We start from the raw sequence: 17,884 nt of genomic DNA on the forward strand, positions 1-17,884 counted from the left end.
GGTTGTGCTGGGAGGCAACCAATCAATGTGTCTCCCTCACATTGATGTTTCTCTCTCTCTCCCTCGCACACTCTATCTGAAGATAAATGGAAAAATATCCTTGGGTGAGGATTAAAAAATAAAATTGATGAGCCATCATTAAAATGCTGGAGCCACTCTGGGTTGTTTGGGTATCATGTTGCCCGTATGTGACGTCACACAGGAGCAGATGTAAAAAGAGATTCTTTCAAGAGGGAGAAAAGACACACCTGCTAAGTAGATAGATAAGTGAATACATGAAAAAAAATAAATAGTTGACATCCACTTGTTTAACAACAGAAGAAAGTTTGGCCCTGGCCAGTTTGGCTCAGCGGTTAGAGCGTCGGCCTGTGGTCCGGAGAGACCCGGGTTCGGTTCCCGCTTAAGGGCATATACTTCGGTTGCAGTTTGTCCCCGGCCCTGGTTGGTCGTGCGGGTGGCAGCCACTCGATGTGTCCCTTCACGTCGATGTTTCTCTCTCTCTCTCCCTTCCTCTCTCTCCTTCCCACTCTATCTGTACAAAAATGGAAAAATATCCTCGGGTGAGGATAAAAAAAAAAAAGAAGAAAGTTTGGTAAACAAATACATACATAATGGAAATTTCTGACATAGATCTATTTATCATTGCACTGTATATCACTTTCAATGTTACATAATGCAGTGGGTGTTACTATATGTACTCTCCACATTTCAAGGTCAGGATAAAATATAAAAGAGGAATAATTCGCCCTGGCCGGTTTGGCTTAGCGGTTAGAGCGTCCGCCTGCAGTCCGGAGAGACGCGGGTTCGGTTCCCGCTAAGGGCATGTACCTCGGTTGCAGTTTGTCCCCGGCCCTGGTTGGTCGTGTGGGTGGCAGCCACTCGATGTGTCCCTTTCACATCGATGTTTCCCTCTCTCTCTCTTCCTCTCTCTCCCTCCCACTCTATCTGTACAAAAAATGGACAAATGTCCTCGGGTGAGGATATAAAAAAAAAAAAAAAAGAGGAATAATTCTGTTTAGGGTAGAAGGGATACTGTATAAAATAGGATAATTCATTGAATCACAGAAAGATAAAAAAAAAGTTCTGAAAACAAAAATGATTTAAGATTTCATATCCTTCCAACGAGTAGTGCTATCCTTGTTTGTACCATACTTGGAAATTATTCTGTGTCTATACAGTGTATGATTTTATTAGCGTGGTATTCTTTACCTTACTATCATCAAGGGACCCAGCAGTGAGTGGTGTGCTAGGGGCGCGGGGTTATTAAATTCAGTGGTGTCTCAGGCTGAGCACTCTTGCCAGTCATGACAGTGGATTTGAACAGGGGTCTGGCAGGAAGTCGTGTTTCTGAGCCAGAAGCTCTGGTGACAGAGCACTGAGCAGCAATGCCAGTTAGACAGTCCCTGGCACGTCACCTCGTCTTCTGAATTGTGTTGCTCTTAGAGTAATGGCCCCTCGCAGACTTGCACGTGGGCGTGCGGTACCCTGAAAACAGTAGTGATCATAATAAAAGGCAGTATGAGAGTATGTTGCTCTAACAGAATAATAACCGGGTGGATTCGCGGCTCTCAGTCTAGACCCAGTTTTGGTTCTTTACCCAACAAGATTCTGACCTTGGCAACCTAAGCTCTCATGGCCTCGGAGTCGAAGCTGGGAAACGGGTGATACCGGTAAGAGTGCTCTGCCACACGCTGCTGTCTTCCCGCCTGTGAGGGGCACCTCCTGCCAGCCAGACCGCTCCGGTCCCCTCCCCTCTGGTCCTGGTGTGCCCCTCGCAGCTCCTCAAGCCTGGTTTCCTGCTTCCCTCCTTTCCTCCCTCCTTTCCGACGTGTGGCCCAGCTCAGCAGGCTCTCGGCACCTGCTTCTCATGGGCCGACCTCCGCGGGGCCAGGACCCACGGGTTTCTGGCCGGTAAGTCTGTCTCAGACCCGCAGTGTGGCTGATGGCCAGAAGGAGGACGCTGGGCTTCCATATGGGTGCTCCTAATAAATTACAGTGAAATTTAATTCACAGTTCTCGTGGCACTAGCCTAGGACTCCAGGCCTGGGGTGTCACGGCGCTTCCAGGAGAACCTGTGGCAGGACCGCAGACCCCCTTCTGCTGCCCGGAAGCTGGCCAGCGGGTCCCCGTCACCTCACCGCGGCTACAGGGCCCTGCAGCTCACGCTCCAGGAATAGTCATCGTCAGCCTGCATTAAATGCACCCATTTGATACTGTTCTGGCATGAAAATATTGTCAGAACCTCAATAAACGGCTTTTCCTCTTAAATTGTGCTGCTGGAAAAAGATACTGGCTGACCTTCCCGGTGGAGACAGGGGGGCAGGCGGCCGCCTAGAAGAGGCACACGGTGTGGGAGATCCAGAAACAGGCCCTGGGCTGCAGATGGGGCGGGTGGGGCGCGTTGGGGCGCGTTGGGGCGCGGGTGGGGCGGGTGGGGTGCGTTGGGGAGCGTTGGGGCTCAGGTGGGGCACGGTGGGGAGCGGTGGGGCGCTCTATGGCTATAAGCTTAATGCCTACACTTGTTTTTCTCCTAAGAGATCTTTTTAAAAATTTATTTTTGTTATAGATGTTTCTCCTTTTCCCCCATTGACACTCTCCTCTCCATCCTCAATCCCCCCCACACACCCCCACCCCAGCTTTGTTGTCTATGTCTATTGGTTATGCACAAATGCATATAAGTTCTGTGGTTTATCTCTTCCCTCCCCTGCACCCCTTCTTCTGAGGTTTGTCAGTCTGTACCCTACTTCTATGTTTCTGGGTCTGTTTTGTTCCTCAGTTTATTTTGTTCATATATTCCACAAATAAGTGAGAGCATGCGGTATTTGTCTTTCTCTGCTTGGCTTGTTTCACTTAGGATAATACTCTCCAGGTCCCTCCATGTAGTCTCAAAGGATAAGAGATCTTTCTTTCTTACCGCTGCATAGTACTCCATTGTGTATATGTACCACTGATTTTTTATCCATTTGTCTCCTGATGGACACTTGGGCTGTTTCCAGATCTTAGCTATTGTAAACCGTGCTGCTGTGAACATGGGGGTACATATATCCTTTCTGATTGGTGTTTCAGGCTTCTTAGGGTATATTCCTAGAGGTGGGATCACTGGGTCAAATGGCAGTTCAATTTTTAACGTTTTAAGGAAATACCGTAGTGTTTTCCATAGCGGCTGCACCAGTCTGCATTCCCACCAGCAGTGTACTAGAGTCCCCTTTTCTCCACACCCTCATCAGCACTTGTTGTTTGATGATTTGTTGATGGCGGCCATTCTGACAGGTGTGAAGTGATACCTCATTGTAGTTTTAATTTACATCTTGCTGATGATTAGTGATGTTGAGCATTTCTTCATATGTCTCTTGGCCATTTGTGTGTCCTGTTTGGAGAGGTGTGTCTTTAGGTCCTGACTAAGAGGTCTTTTTAAGAACCTCATGGAATGTTGTATATTTGAGGGGAAGTTCTTTTGGTGGGTTTGAAATCGCTTTAAAGCCCCCTCGGTCTGTGTGGAAAATGCCCTTTGATAAACACAGCTTTGCTCTCTCTCTCTGGGGGAACAAGGTCTGTCCTGGCAACAGATGACACACATTGAGGAATGTGACTACAAGAATATGAGGCATTGGAGACACGAGTATATAATAATATTTCTTTGTATGCTCAGCAGCCACTTTGATGAGTGTCCACTGATCCTGGGATAAGATGAATGATGTCTGTAGAAGGTCGAGGCCTCAAACAGCCCGTCCCATGTTTCTCTGCATCACACCTGGTTACAGATCCTCGTGGGAAGTAATGTGTGCAGCTGGAAGTTCTTTTTTGTATTTAATTATGTTTTATCCTCACCTGAGGACACTCCTCCATTTTTGTTCAGATAGAGTGGGAGAGAGGGAGAGAGAGAGAGAGACATCAACATGAAAGGGACACATCGAATGGCTGCCACCCGCACGACCGACCAGGGCCGGGGACAAACTGCAACCGAGGTACGTGCCCTTAGCGGGAACCGAACCTGGGTCTCTCTGGACCACGGGCTGCCGCTCTAACCGCTGAGCCAAACCGGCCAGGGCGGAGCTGGAAGTTCGTATGACCATGGGAGATGCCTGTGTGTGTGAGCTGGCCTGGTAGGAAACAGCAAACAGGCTGGGTTGGAAAATGCAAGGCATCTTTGAGGGTGCTTACCATCCCCAGCTTGGGACGTCTTCGAAGTGAGGGCTCCCACACTCCCACTGTCACGTTGCACAAGCAGTGGACCCCTGTGACCCAAAGGCTGTATCTCCTCAGGTGTTTGATTTAACTACCAGAAGTTCCTTACTTCTTATGATGGGCCAGGACCAGACCTCAGAGGTGACACATTTCTGTGCAACACAGTAACATGAACCACTTTGTGCTAAAGGGCTTGTTTACATTAACCAGAAAACTCTTTTCTACCCATTGTTCACACCTACTTTTCTTATTGCCGGTACTGGACCGTCTCTTCTGGTTCAGACTGATGTTGGCCAGCACGTTAATGCATGTGTTATGCAAAAGAACAATATGCTTATTAGTTGCTTTTAAGGGATTCAATCATTAAATGTCCTTGTTTGCAGAATTGCTAATGGGCTTATAATTACATACTAAACTCCAATCAGGCTTCTGTAATGTTACATAAAACCAATTCAAAAAATATATATTGTTAATAGTGTCTTCCATTTACTAACAATGAATGCATATAAAATGCTGACTTCTGTGGCAGGGCAGACACAGATTCAATTCTTTATTATTTTTTAATTTTTTAATATGTTTTCATTTATTTTCTAGAGAGAGACAGAAACATCAATATGAGAGAAAAACATCACCAGCTGCCTCCTGCACGCCCCCTACTGGGGATCGAGCCCACAACCCAGGCATGTGCTCTGACCTGGAATCAAACCATGACCTCTCAGTCACTGGGACAAAGCTCAGTTCATGGAGCCACACCAGCTGGACCACAGATTAAACTCTTATTAATGCAATTTTCAATCATGGGAGTGAGAAGTGCTAGGAAGGCACCGTCCACATCGAGAGAGCAGATTAGGCGCAGTCTCAAGACCAGATCTGAGAGAACTTTTAGGAGGAGAACTAGACTACATAGAGGGGAAATCTCCATGTCTGAAGTCACTTTGAATATTTTTTATCTGTTTTCTTCTTAAAGACTTTTAATATATTCCATCTTTTCCTGTTTAAAGTGATTTTGGGGTTTGGTTCATCATCATGTAATTGCAAATAGCTATGCTCTATCTTCTGTGCAGTTGATCAGTGCTTTTTAAAAAAAGCAAATTCTTGTCCTGGTTCAGTTGGTTGAAGCATCGTCCCATGCACTAAAAGGCTGCCAGTTCTATTCCGAGTCAGGGCACATACCTAGGTTATGGGTTTGACCCCTCTTTGGGATGTGTACAGGAGACAATGGATCCATACGTCTGTGTCTCTCTTCTTTCCTCTCTCTCTTCCTTTCCCTCTCTCTAAAATTAGTAAGACATAAAACATATCCTCGGGTGAGAAGAAGGAAGGAAGGAAGGAAGGGAGGAAGGAAGGGAGGAAGGAGGAAAGAGAGGAAGGAGGGAGGGAAGGAAGGAAGGGAGGGAGGAAGGAAGGGAGGAAGGGAGGAAGGGAGGAAGGAAGGAAGGAAAGAAGGAGGGAAGAAAGAAAGGAAGGGAGGGAGGAAGGAAGGGAGGAAGGAGGGAAGGAAGGGAGGAAGGAGGGAAGGAAGGGAGGGAGGAAGAGAGGAAGGAGGGAAGGAAAGAAGGAGGGAAAGAAGGAAGGGAGGAAGGGAGGAAGGAGGGAAGGAAAGAAGGAGGGAAGGAAGGAAGGGAGGAAGGAAGGAAGGGAGGAAGGAGGAAAGGAAAGAAGGGAGAAAGGAAGGGAGGAAGGAGGGAGGGAGGGAAGGAAGGGAGGGAGGAAAGAAGGAGAGAAGGAAGGGAGGAAGGAGGGAGGGAAGGAAGGAAAGAAGGGAGAAAGGAAGGAAGGAGGGAGGGAAGGAAGGAAGGAAGGAAGGAAGGAAGGAAGGAAGGAAGGGAGGGAGGGAGGGAGGGAGAGAGGGAGGGAGAGAGGGAGGGAGGGAGGAAGGAAGGGAGAAAGGAAGGAAGGAAGGAAGGAAGGGAGGAAGGGAGGAAGGAAGGAAGGAGGGAAGGGAGGAAGGAAGGAAGGAGGGAAGGGAGGAAGGAGGGAAGGGAGGAAGGAGGGAGGGAAGGAAGGAAGGAAGGAAGGAAGGAAGGAAGGAAGGAAGGAAGGGAGAAAGGGAGGGAGGGAGGAAGGAAGGAAGGAGGGAGGGAAGGAAGGAAGGGAGGGAGGGAGGGAAGGAGGGAGGGAGGGAGGGAGGAAGGAAGGAGGGAAGGAAGGAAGGAAGGAAGGAAGGAACGGAGGAAGGGAGGAAGGGAGGAAGGGAGGAAGGGAGGAAGGGAGGAAGGAGGGAGGGAAGGAAGGAAGGAGGGAGGGAAGGGAGGAAGGGAGGGAGGAAGGGAGGAAGGGAGGAAGGGAGGAAGGGAGGAAGGGAAGGGAGGGAGGGAGGGAGGAAGGAAGGAAGGAGGGAGGGAGGGAAGGGAGGGAGGGAGGGAGGAAGGAAGGAAGGAGGGAGGGAGGAAGGGAGGAAGGGAGGAAGGGAGGAAGGGAGGAAGGAGGGAAGGAAGGAAGGAAGGAAGGAAGGAGGGAGGGAAGGGAGGGAGGGAGGGAGGAAGGAAGGAAGGAAGGAGGGAGGGAAGGGAGGGAGGCAGGAAGGAAGGAAGGAGGGAGGGAGGGAAGGGAGGAAGGGAGGAAGGGAGGAAGGGAGGAAGGAGGGAAGGAAGGAAGGAAGGAAGGGAGGAAGGGAGGAAGGGAGGAAGGGAGGAAGGAGGGAAGGGAGGAGGGAAGGGAGGGAGGGAGGGAGGAAGGAAGGAAGGAGGGAGGGAGGGAAGGGAGGGAGGGAGGGAGGAAGGAGGGAGGGAGGGAGGGAAGGAAGGAAGGAAGGAAGGAAGGAAGGAAGGAAGGAGGGAGGGAGGGAGGGAGGGAGGGAGGAGGGAGGGAGGAAGGGAGGAAGGGAGGAAGGAGGGAAGGAAGGAAGGAAGGAGGTAGGGAAGGAAGGAAGGAAGGAAGGAAGGAAGGAAGGAAGGAAGGAAGGAAGGAAGGAAGGGAGGGAGGGATGGAGGAAGGGAGGAAGGAGGGAAGGAAGGAAGGAAGGAAGGAAGGAAGGAAGGAAGGAAGGAAGGAAGGGAGGGAGGGAGGGAGGGAGGGAGGGAGGGAGGGAGGGAGGGAGGGAGGGAGGGAGGGAGGGAGGGAGGGAGGAAGGAAGGAAATTCTCTTTTTATATATAATGTTATTCGGTAAGGAGTAAATACTGATCCGTAAGGCTTATACATTGCAAGACTGAGCCAGTTCATAGGTAAAATGTGAATATAAAATAGCAATCATAACAACATACTTTAGAACTAATCTTAGGTAAGATTTTCAACATTTATAACAAGGTGGTTAAACAGAGGTTTGTGCACACTGTCCCTTTTCCAATGGGCCCTAAGGATTTGGTGTCAAATGGCTAGACACTCTCTCCTGTCGCACATGTGTTTTAAAACTCGGAACTTTCTGTGTGCAATTTGAAACACTGTTAGCACTCTGTTCATTCACTAAATAAAAGCAGACTTCCCAACAGATTTCTGATTTTATCACCTTGCTGGTAAGTTACTCTTTTTCTTCCTTATAAGATGATATTTTATATCATAGATGTGTTTCACTATCCTAATTGTCTTCCAATTTATTTATAGTCGCGGTATTGATGACATCTTCTTCTGTTATCAGTTTTTATATACTTCTGTCCTTTTCCATCAATGAACGCATTGCTCCAGAATGAATGTGAACCAGATGATAAGTGGCCCTTACGTAAGCCGGACAAGGCTTCTTGCAAACAACATTTTATAAAAAGTCATAATTTTGTTCAGCCTGTGTTTCAGATGATCTGTCCAAGCTGTAAAGGGGGAGACTTATACATAGAAAGAGGAAAGAAGCTATTATAATCTCGACTAATAGTGGATAATCTGGACATGCATCTAGGTTTAAAATTCTTGAACAAACCCATAATTCTTTCAAAAATTTAACTGTATTTGAAATCCAGTGTCTTTTTCCATTTGAAGCCAAATTCTGATCTCATTTTCACAACTGAACTGAATCCATAATTACACAGAAGTGCTGCCTATCTCTCTTATTTTAAAATAAGCTATTCTTTCCATTTACATTTCCAATGCTTGGGCCACATTGTGTAGAAAATTATTTCACTTTCAAAGGTCTTAATTAAAAAGTCCTCTACCATGCTTAATGCTATTAAACCATTGTAAATATCGAAAAATGAGTGTTTTATAGAAAATATTTACGTTCCGCAATATTCTACATTTTTATAAGGACAAATTCTAAAGATATGTTTAATGGAAAATTTATAAACGTGTTTGAGTTAAGGTTAAACTGTGATATTATTTTATTGTCTAATTTTCTTTTAGAAACAAACAAACAAACTATGGCGTGGTTAAGGATTTGGAAACTCATTTCCGTCCTCTGTGGTCAGGTCGGACGTTTGCAGCCCTTCACGCGGGGAGAAAGCATCGAAGTGGAGAAGGGGAGAGTGACCAGGAGGGTTCGGTAGCAGGTAGCTCGCTCGTGGGAAAGAAGTTACCATTGTCCTGAAGTTCCGAGGTGATGAAGGAAGCACTGCTCACCAAATTCCCGAGGATAGCTGGGTGAGGACACCTTATAACTGGAAGAATTAGCTAATTTTGGAAATCTCAACCTGTTGACGATAGACTTTTTTTTTTTAGTGGAAAAAATACCTGTGAAAATTACTCCAGAAATCGGTAATAAGGAAATCACAAGACAGACTCCTTCATCTGAATAAATGAAAGTGACGACATTGGGAAGTGTAAGAGGCTTGATCAGTATATTTGAAATCCCAGAGTTCAGAGTTACCCTAACAATGAGTCCTTTATAAAGGAATATTCTAAATAAAACTAGAAGATAGATCAAGGTCAGCTCAAGGCATAAATCCATGATTAATGGAATGATTGAATAATCACAATTAAAGATTAGTGAGAAAGTTATTGGATTTTACACAATTGCATCACTACTTGATAATATAAATAACTTTATTAGTAATTGTCATTTTTTGGCTTGTTTTTCTTTTTTGTCATTTGATTTTATGGAAATAGTCTGCTCATGCCAACAATTTTGTACTAATATATGAAAACCATTAGTTTCAACCATAATACAACCATGTATAATTGAGAAAGTGAGTAATAGTCTACCACATAATAGATTTAACTACCTTGAGTGAATGATAATCTTGAAAATTTAATCTATAAATCTAAACCTGTGAGACCATAGGCAACACTACCTTATAATGATCATAAATCAGGTTTTGCATTAATATCTGTACTTGTCTATTTCACAAGGACTTTAGAAGGATACGACTAATTTTAAGGAACTGGTACACACCAAGGGGGTCCCAGATTTTACAATCAATTTCATCTGTGATTTAGTCTATTATGTCAAAACAGAATGCTGACCGGTAAACATTTCAAGCAAAGTGTGGTACATCTCAATGGAAGGTGGAGAATCCTGAGAAATATATTTCACAAACAAAAAGGTATTTAATTCTCTACCAAAAAGTAAAGTGTGTCTATACACATATTGAATACTACTGAATATTTTCAGTTATTTTCACTGATTATTATTTTAAATCAATGTTGACAGAGAATGCAGTTAGTCCTTCTACATTTTTATTGTAGCCACAAGTGAAACTTCTGTGCAGAAGACATTTTTATTAAGAGTTCATTACTTCTTGAATTGCCATGGAAAGCTCTCTGTGCTGTCAGCAACGCTCATAAGCCTTATTTTAAATATAAGGGAAACTAAGGTGAAAGGAGTTAGATGCTTTGTCCGAGGTCAGCTATGAAGGTGGTGACAGACAGGTTTAAAATAAAGAGCAAATGGTAGATTATAGTTATTAATTCAGGAACTAGATCCGAATAGACCTTGTTACTGGGAGAATATGTTTATTAACTATTTAACTCGATGATGGTGTGTATGCACGCATGCATATATAAGCATGCATACATCCAACTCTCCGTATTTACTGTTACAGCATTGGTTTTACTTTTAATTTTATAATTTTTAAATGTAACTATGTTTAATCAACCAGGAAGAAATTCATTTACTTTGGCACTAATTTCACTTGGACTTATAGATTCAAAAAAATAAAATAACAGGTTGATTTTTCTAACTTTTAACCTAGGCCTTGGTTAAAAGCTTTGAAGAACTTTGTTTTTGTTTTGTGTTTTTTTTTTAATGTTTTTCTTTATTGAATTTAGAGAGAGAAAGGGAGAGGGAGAGAAATAGAAACATTGATGTGAGAGGCAGCCTCCTGCATGCCCCCCACTGGAGATCAGGTCCACAACCTGGGCATGTGCCCTGACCTGGAATCGAACCTACGACCCCTTGGTGCATGGGTCAGTGCTCAGCCACTGAGCCACACCAGCCAGGTGAAGTTTTAAAGACTTATGATAAAAGACCGAATAGTAAATGTTTTTACATAGGAACTTATTTTAAAAAAAAGAATCCATTTATAAATGATGAACTCAGCTGATCTTTAAAAATCCAGTACATTTAAATTCTAGAGAAAAAGCAAACATGCCATTGTGATAAATCCTTCCATCCTTGTTTTTAAACTGATTGAAGGTTTTAATAATAATTGAAACCGTATGTTTCAGATTTATTCACAACTCGGTTCATTACCGATGATGGGGTCTTATGGAGGAGGGAGTGAGAAGGCATGAACCCCTAGCCAAAGGGTTACAGTTGTTCCTTCCTTTCTCCCTTCCTTCTTGCCCTCGTTTCCCTCTCCCCACTTCCTCTCTTCCTCCTTCCCTTCCTTCCTTCCAATTCTTTTTTTCTCCACATAGGAGAATATTTTTATTGGGATTTTAAAAGGTAACAGAAGTCTTTACTTATCCATGATACATTCCATACACGAACCAGACAGAGATAAACATTTTAGCAGTAAAAACAGAACCGTCTAGGGTTTTCTCTTTGTGGTGTCCACCCCCAGTCACGTCCTCACGGTGCACCAAAGGGCGCGGGGAGGGCTCCACACAGCTGCAGGATTTCGGCCCTGAGCACAGCGGACCCTGGGACTCGCTGGATAGGCTGGCTGACCCTCTCCTGGGCCTCTGCTGACTTCTTATCATATTGACCCAGCACCAGAGCACATGTGCTCAATTTGCAGACAACTATCTCTGAAATTAAGAGCCCCAAAGAGTTTGGACCACTTACACATAGCAAACCATTTCCAAATTGCACAATGAGGTAAGTGATTCCTCCCCCTGTGGTCAGAATTGGGGAGTGGCTAAGGGTAGGTAAAAAGAACAACGATTTTTGTAAAATTTCTGGAAGGCAAAAAGGAATGGTTACTTTGTAACTGTCTGTGCTCCTTGGCCATCCGAGCCCTCTGCCCCCTCCTTCTGTATGGCACAAACTCCAATGGACTGTGTTAGTACTACAGTGTATTTTAAACTAAATTAAACAATTTTACTAAATAGAATAATAGAGTAATTTACTAAACCAGTGGTTTTCAGCTCTCACTTTGCATTAGAATCACCTTGTTATCACTTTAGAAAGACAGTGATGTTAGGGCCTCAATCCTTGAGAGACATTTAATCAAGGGTAGGACCCAGGCATTGTATTTTTATAAAGCTCTTCCGGTTATATGTTTGCGCAGAGGGGTCTGAACATCATGACTCTGAACGAAATGCAGATTGGCAACAAACAATTTTAATCAATACAATACATAAAATGTGACCTTTGAACTTATAGTTTTTATGATGGGTAATTATTTTAGAGGTCATATTTTAAAATTATTTATAACATCTTGAATTAAATGACTCAGAAACAGAGATCCATGCAAGCCTCTATGAAACTCTCTTCTGCTGTCTCCAAAGGCAGGAATCAAGGGGCCCCTGGTTCCCAGCTCCCGATCTGGCCGAGGACGTGCCTGGTGCTGGTGCACAGGACAGGCGGACGGAGGGAACCCCGGAAGCAGCAAGAGGCTCTGTAAGTCGAGGTGAGAATGGAGGTTGGGAACATGGCCCTTGGCAAGAACATTAGAAAAGAAGCGCCAGATAGTGTTTTATGACGATTACTTAACCTGCTGCAAGAGTCTGAAATACTTTTGCTCATATAATTTTACAAAGTGAAAATTAATGAAGTCTTCGTAAGTGAGCTTATGAACAAAGAAACAAACAAAAAGCAGGATCAAAATCAATACCTTCCTGAGCTCCTAGGAAATTACAGAACTTGCTAGACTTAGTCCTCATTCCCAGAAAGATGTGCATACACTTGAGGAGTTTTTCCATACATTGTCAGGTGCGGCTGAGCAGACCTTTGTGGTCATTGAGATTAGGGGAGCATCACCAGGTTCCACGCACCCCACACACTGCGCTCTGCCGAATGCTGTCCTGAGATGATCCGCTCTTCCTCTTTGACTGTAGGGGAGAGGCTAACACATCAGGAGAAATACACTATAGCAACTGTGTTACCTGATTTCTATTCCTAGTGATCTACAATTGAATGAAAATAGAGGTTAAAATATTTCACACAGTCATTTTATTTGTCACAATGTTCTATTAGTATTGTTTCTCTTTACTAATAAGTAGGCCTCTTCAGAAGGAAAAGTAACATTCTAACACCAATATTTAAGGATGACAGGATTTGAAGCTTGGCATTTGACCCAGTTCAATTATTCAATACTCTTGGCCTACTCTTTTTTTTTTTATTATTGATTTTAGAGAGAGAATGGGGGAGGGAGAGACAGAAACATTGATGAGGGAGAACATTGACTGGTCACCTCCTACACGCCCCCCACTGGGGATTTGGCCCATGACCTGGGCATGTGCCATGGCCAGGAATCGAACCGGCGACCTCTTGGTGCGTGAGTCGACACTCAACCACACAGGCCAGGCATTGGCCCACTCTTTACTTACTCGTTCTTTATCTCATCTTTAATCAAAATTGAAGGTGACAAAATGGCTTTTCTTTGACTTCAGAATGGTCGTGTCCTTTTCTCTCAAAAAACAGGTACCAAACCAATAGGGAATCGTGTCCAAACCATACATCTACTATGTTGCTTTCGGTAAAAAGTTCTGAACCAAACAAAAGAGGATATGTTTGTAGCCATTTTTATATATTGTATGTTTTGAATAAAGAAACATAAAAGACAACTACTGGCAAAATATGTTAAAATATTTTACTTAATATGAAAGAAAAGAAAAATAATAAGGCTCTTTATGGCTTAATAAGACAACAATATGTTTTCCTAGAATTTTTTGTTCATGTCTAAAACTTAGAAGTTTAGGAAAAAGTCTTGAAAAGTTTTTACTTCATAATGTATCTTTAAAATATCTTACTTATTGTCATTAGCCTTTGCTTTTATTGTGAATTTATACTTCTGATTGTTCTCTGTTAAGCATAGTTTGACTCTGAAGACATTTGCCTTCCCTAGTCACACACAAAAATATCATACAATTCGATTTTTCAGACCCAGAATTTCTGTTCTTGAATCTCTACAAATTTTGCATCAATGACAGAATCCTTGACACTAGAAATCAAAGCATTATATAAGTTCTAGAAGTGTTATGTTATTAATTTGATTCAAATGTGATGGATTGTTTTATTATTGCATATTTTCTATGTTCTCAAGTATATTTTCTGTATAAATAATGCATTTGTAAGAAGATCCAAATAAATTTTAATTTAAGAAACTGAAAATATTGCCTAACAAATGTGTTGATCTCTCTGATTCATTTATCTTGATTTCTAAGACAAACAATGCTAACAAATGAACAATTTGAGCTGTATTCTTCCTAAGAATTTTTTTAAAGTTCTCACAAAAATAAACCTCACAAATAAAAAGGTACTAGTATGCCATAAAATAAAATAAAAAATAGAAAAGAAAAGATCAATTGGATGTAAAAAGCAATTAGATTGATAGTTGTTCCTTGGCAAAAAAAAAATACTAGCAAGAAAAGAATTTAAAGAGTTTAAACAATGTTAATGTGAGAGAGAGAGAGAGAGAGAGAGAGAGAGAGAGAGAGAGAGAGAGAGAGACATCAGTGTGAGAGAGAAATATGAGAGAAATATCAATGGTTGCCTCCTATTCTAATCCCAACCAGGGATCAAACCCACAACCTAGGTATGTGCCCTGACTGGTCATTGAACCAGCAACCTTTCAGTGCAGAGGATGATACTCAGCCAACTGAGCCACACCAGCCAGGGCTACGTGATCCACTCTATAATTAAAATAGTCAATTCAAGGATGATCTCAATAAGAAAATATAAGATGGAGGGAAGGAAGGAAGGAAGGAAGGAAGGAAGGAAGGAAGGAAGGAAGGAAGGAAGGAAGGAAGGAAAAAAGGGAGGGAAGGAAGGAGGGAATAAGGTAGGAAAGAAAGGCACCAAGGATATAAAATGTTATGTATTATTACAATAAAAATGTAGGGTTAAGAGCACAGTCTAGTTTGGCTTAGGGCTGAGATAGAATAAATTGTGTCATCACTCAAGTTGTCTTGGTAACAGGACTTCCACCTATTGTTAGTCAATTTATAATGAGTAAAACCCTCTTGAGGTGAGGTAAACAGCAAACTAATCAACTATGGTTGTAGTAACATAAAATTATATTTTTAAATATTTTGATATATCTAACCTTAGGTAAATTAAAGCCCAGTAGCGTTTAGCAATTCAGGGCATAGAAAGGAGAGATTTCTCCTTGGTGACTGAGAAATGAGGTGTCAAAACCTCAGTATCCGTGAACGTTACCAGCTAAGAGACAAAGAGAAAAGTATCTCTACTGCTACTACTTAGAGTTAACTTTAGTCTCTAATGAATGTATGAAAATCAGTTTCTCGCAATAGCTGATGTTTTGTTTATTCATCACTGTGTGTTTGTATGAATATGGCATCATTATAATTCTATAGTTTAGGTTCAAGCGGGGAAAATGATATCATGTAATAGAAATGATATGGAACTGACTTCAGGAAGCCTGGATTTCCCACATCTGTCATTGTTCTTTATTTTTATTTATCTACAGATCAATTCAGTTTGGGGAATGTTTAATACTTGTTTTTATTGCACCTTCAATATTAATTCTGTGGGTTTCTCGTCTTTGGGGCATGTTGCCCTCCTTTTTCTTCTTCATGCCGGGGATAGTCCTTAGCTTTATCTCTCGGGTTGATCATTTCTTCTACTGATCAATTTATTCGATTATACTTTGTGTTTTTAAGAGTGTTTATTTCATAACACATTGTGTTTTACTTACACGAATACAATGGATTCTCTTTACCCTCTGCAATGTTAAATATAACTATTGATTTTAATTTTTTTTCAAATTTATGTGCACTTCTCATTATGTGCCTGCATGTTCCCAATTAATTTTCTTGGTTGGTTGGTTGTTTTTGCATTGTTTTGTGTTTTTAAATTCATGTTTAGAGAAAATGAAATAATCTACAATTCTTTCAACATTTGATTATTTAATACGGTATTTAAAACTGAATATTTGAGACAGAAGTATGAAGATGTTTATGGGGGCTTGGCCGGTTTGGCTCAGCGGTTAGAGCATCGGCCTGTGGACCAAAGAGTCGTGGGTTCTATTCTGGTCAAGGGCACGTACTTCAGTTGCAGTTTGGTCTCCGGCCTTGGTCAGTCCTGCAGGAGGCAACCAGATGATGTGTCTCTCTCACATCCATGTTTATCTCTCTCTCCTTCTCTCTCTCTCTCTCTCTCACTCTGTCTGAAAATAAATGGTAAAATATCCTCGGGTGAAGATTAAAAAATAAAAAAAAATGTTTATGGGAAGCTGTTTTTGGATAAGTGGATCATTCTACAGGGGACCTGATCACTCCGTGGAGACGCTGAAACATCAGAATCTGTAGGGTGTTTATTTACTGTTCGGTTTCCTTCGAGAGTGAGAGTGATCCTCCAAGTTTGTACCTGCAGGGTAGGCATCGGTTGCAGTTCTTTGAGAGCTGATTTAGTAAGCTCACACCATTTGTGTTCTTGAGTAACAATATAGGAAATATATTATTTAAGATGATTTTTAAATTTGAAAAAATAAATTGTGTTTTTCTTTTCTCTTTTTATCTCAGTTGCCTCCAGTCCAGCATGTCTTCAACAGACAAATGAATTAATATTGCTCCTCAGCTGCTGTGTCCATTTCAGTATAGAATGCACACGTGTCATTAGTGATCTTGGAATTATTCATATTTATATCTTTTTATATTTTAGATTATACATTTATTCTTTAGAGAAGATCACATGTGTAATCTCCACTTTTTAAAAGGAGAAATTTGGGAGATTGATGGAGGAATTAGAGGTCGTCACACCCTTCTCACAAAAACAGGCATATTACTGAACAAAATTGTTACAATCTAGCCGGTGTGGCTGGTCGACTGAGCGTCCTCCGATGGACTGAGAGGTCCTGGTTTGATTCCCGGTCAGGGCACATGCCCGGGTTGTGGGCTCCATCCCCGAAAGGGGGCATGCAGGAGGCAGCTGATCCACGTATCTCTCTCTCCCAAAATATCAATAAAAACATATTGGAAAAAAAAGTTTCAAAATTGTCACAAACAACCACTTCAGGGTTTGGAAATCGACCAGGAGCTGACAGCAGCTGAGAAGGGCTTATCCACCCTCTGCAGGTGGGAACAGCGGGAGCTGCAGTTCGTGCCTGTCAGCGGGCGTGGCCGGCCACCAACACCCGGGACTTCCTTTCAGAAGGAACCGACATGCTTCTGAGCGGAGGCGAACATCTGTGTCTAGTAAAGTTTTCATTAAAAGGAGCAGATTTGGTAGGAAACAAATGAGAGAACCACAACTTCAACCAGTCCGAGGTGTCTGTCCCATGTGGGCAGAGTGGGGGAGCAGACAGCATCGAATGGGACACCCTGGAATGAAGGATCCACAGGCTACACAAGCTCTCCAATGGGCCCTGGTGGACTGGGACAAAACGGACATGGGTGGTGCGGGACTGGAGAAACCCAACAGAAAGTACAGTCTGAGGCAGACATTAGCATTTCTCAGGCTTTGAATGTGCTCCCCTACCCATGCACCGATCAGACCCAAAGGGCAGCATCATGGACACTAGTCATTGAACGCAGCCTTTGCCCAATTACTGCCTGACCTATGGCACGGGATGTTCTAGCTGTGATAAAAATATCCCAAAGTTCAATAATCGTGATTTTTCCACAATACTCCGGATCTCCTGGAAATCACTGTACTATGTACATTTATAACAGTTACATTTTCTATTATATAAATTATACTTTGGTAAATATGCTAAAGAAGAGAGGTTTCCTTTAATATTTTTACCAATGAAAATTTCACTTAGCATATTTATACTTACAGAATGATTATTTCAAGCAGAAAATAATTTCTAGGTGCTCATCCTTTCAGCATCTGTTTTTGTTAGTTTTTGTACTCAATTATCTTACAGAATTCATACATCTCTAAGGTAACAACTCCTTTTCTAAAGAGAGGTCTATAAAGAAAAATTAATTTTCTCATGTTGGAACAGAGTTATTAACTATTAAAAATGCAAAACTTGCCTGGCCAGTGTGGCTCAGTGGTTGAGCATCGACCCCTGCACCAAGAGGTCGCCAGTTCGACTCCCGGTCACGGCACATGCCCAGGTCGTGGGGCTGATTCCCAGTGAGGTGCATGCAGGAGGTGGCCAATTGATGTACCCTCTCCTCAATGTTTCTATCTCTCTCTCCTTCTCCCTTTCTCTCTCTCTAAAGTCAATAAAGAAAACAACATTTAAAAAAAGAATGCAAAACTTGGCTTTTTCCCCTTGTGTTATACTGATTTGTTCCCCGCCTCAGGAAACTACATC

This window comes from Molossus molossus, unplaced genomic scaffold (assembly GCF_014108415.1).
Source record: "Molossus molossus isolate mMolMol1 unplaced genomic scaffold, mMolMol1.p scaffold_m16_p_5, whole genome shotgun sequence".
Lineage (NCBI taxonomy): Eukaryota > Metazoa > Chordata > Mammalia > Chiroptera > Molossidae > Molossus > Molossus molossus.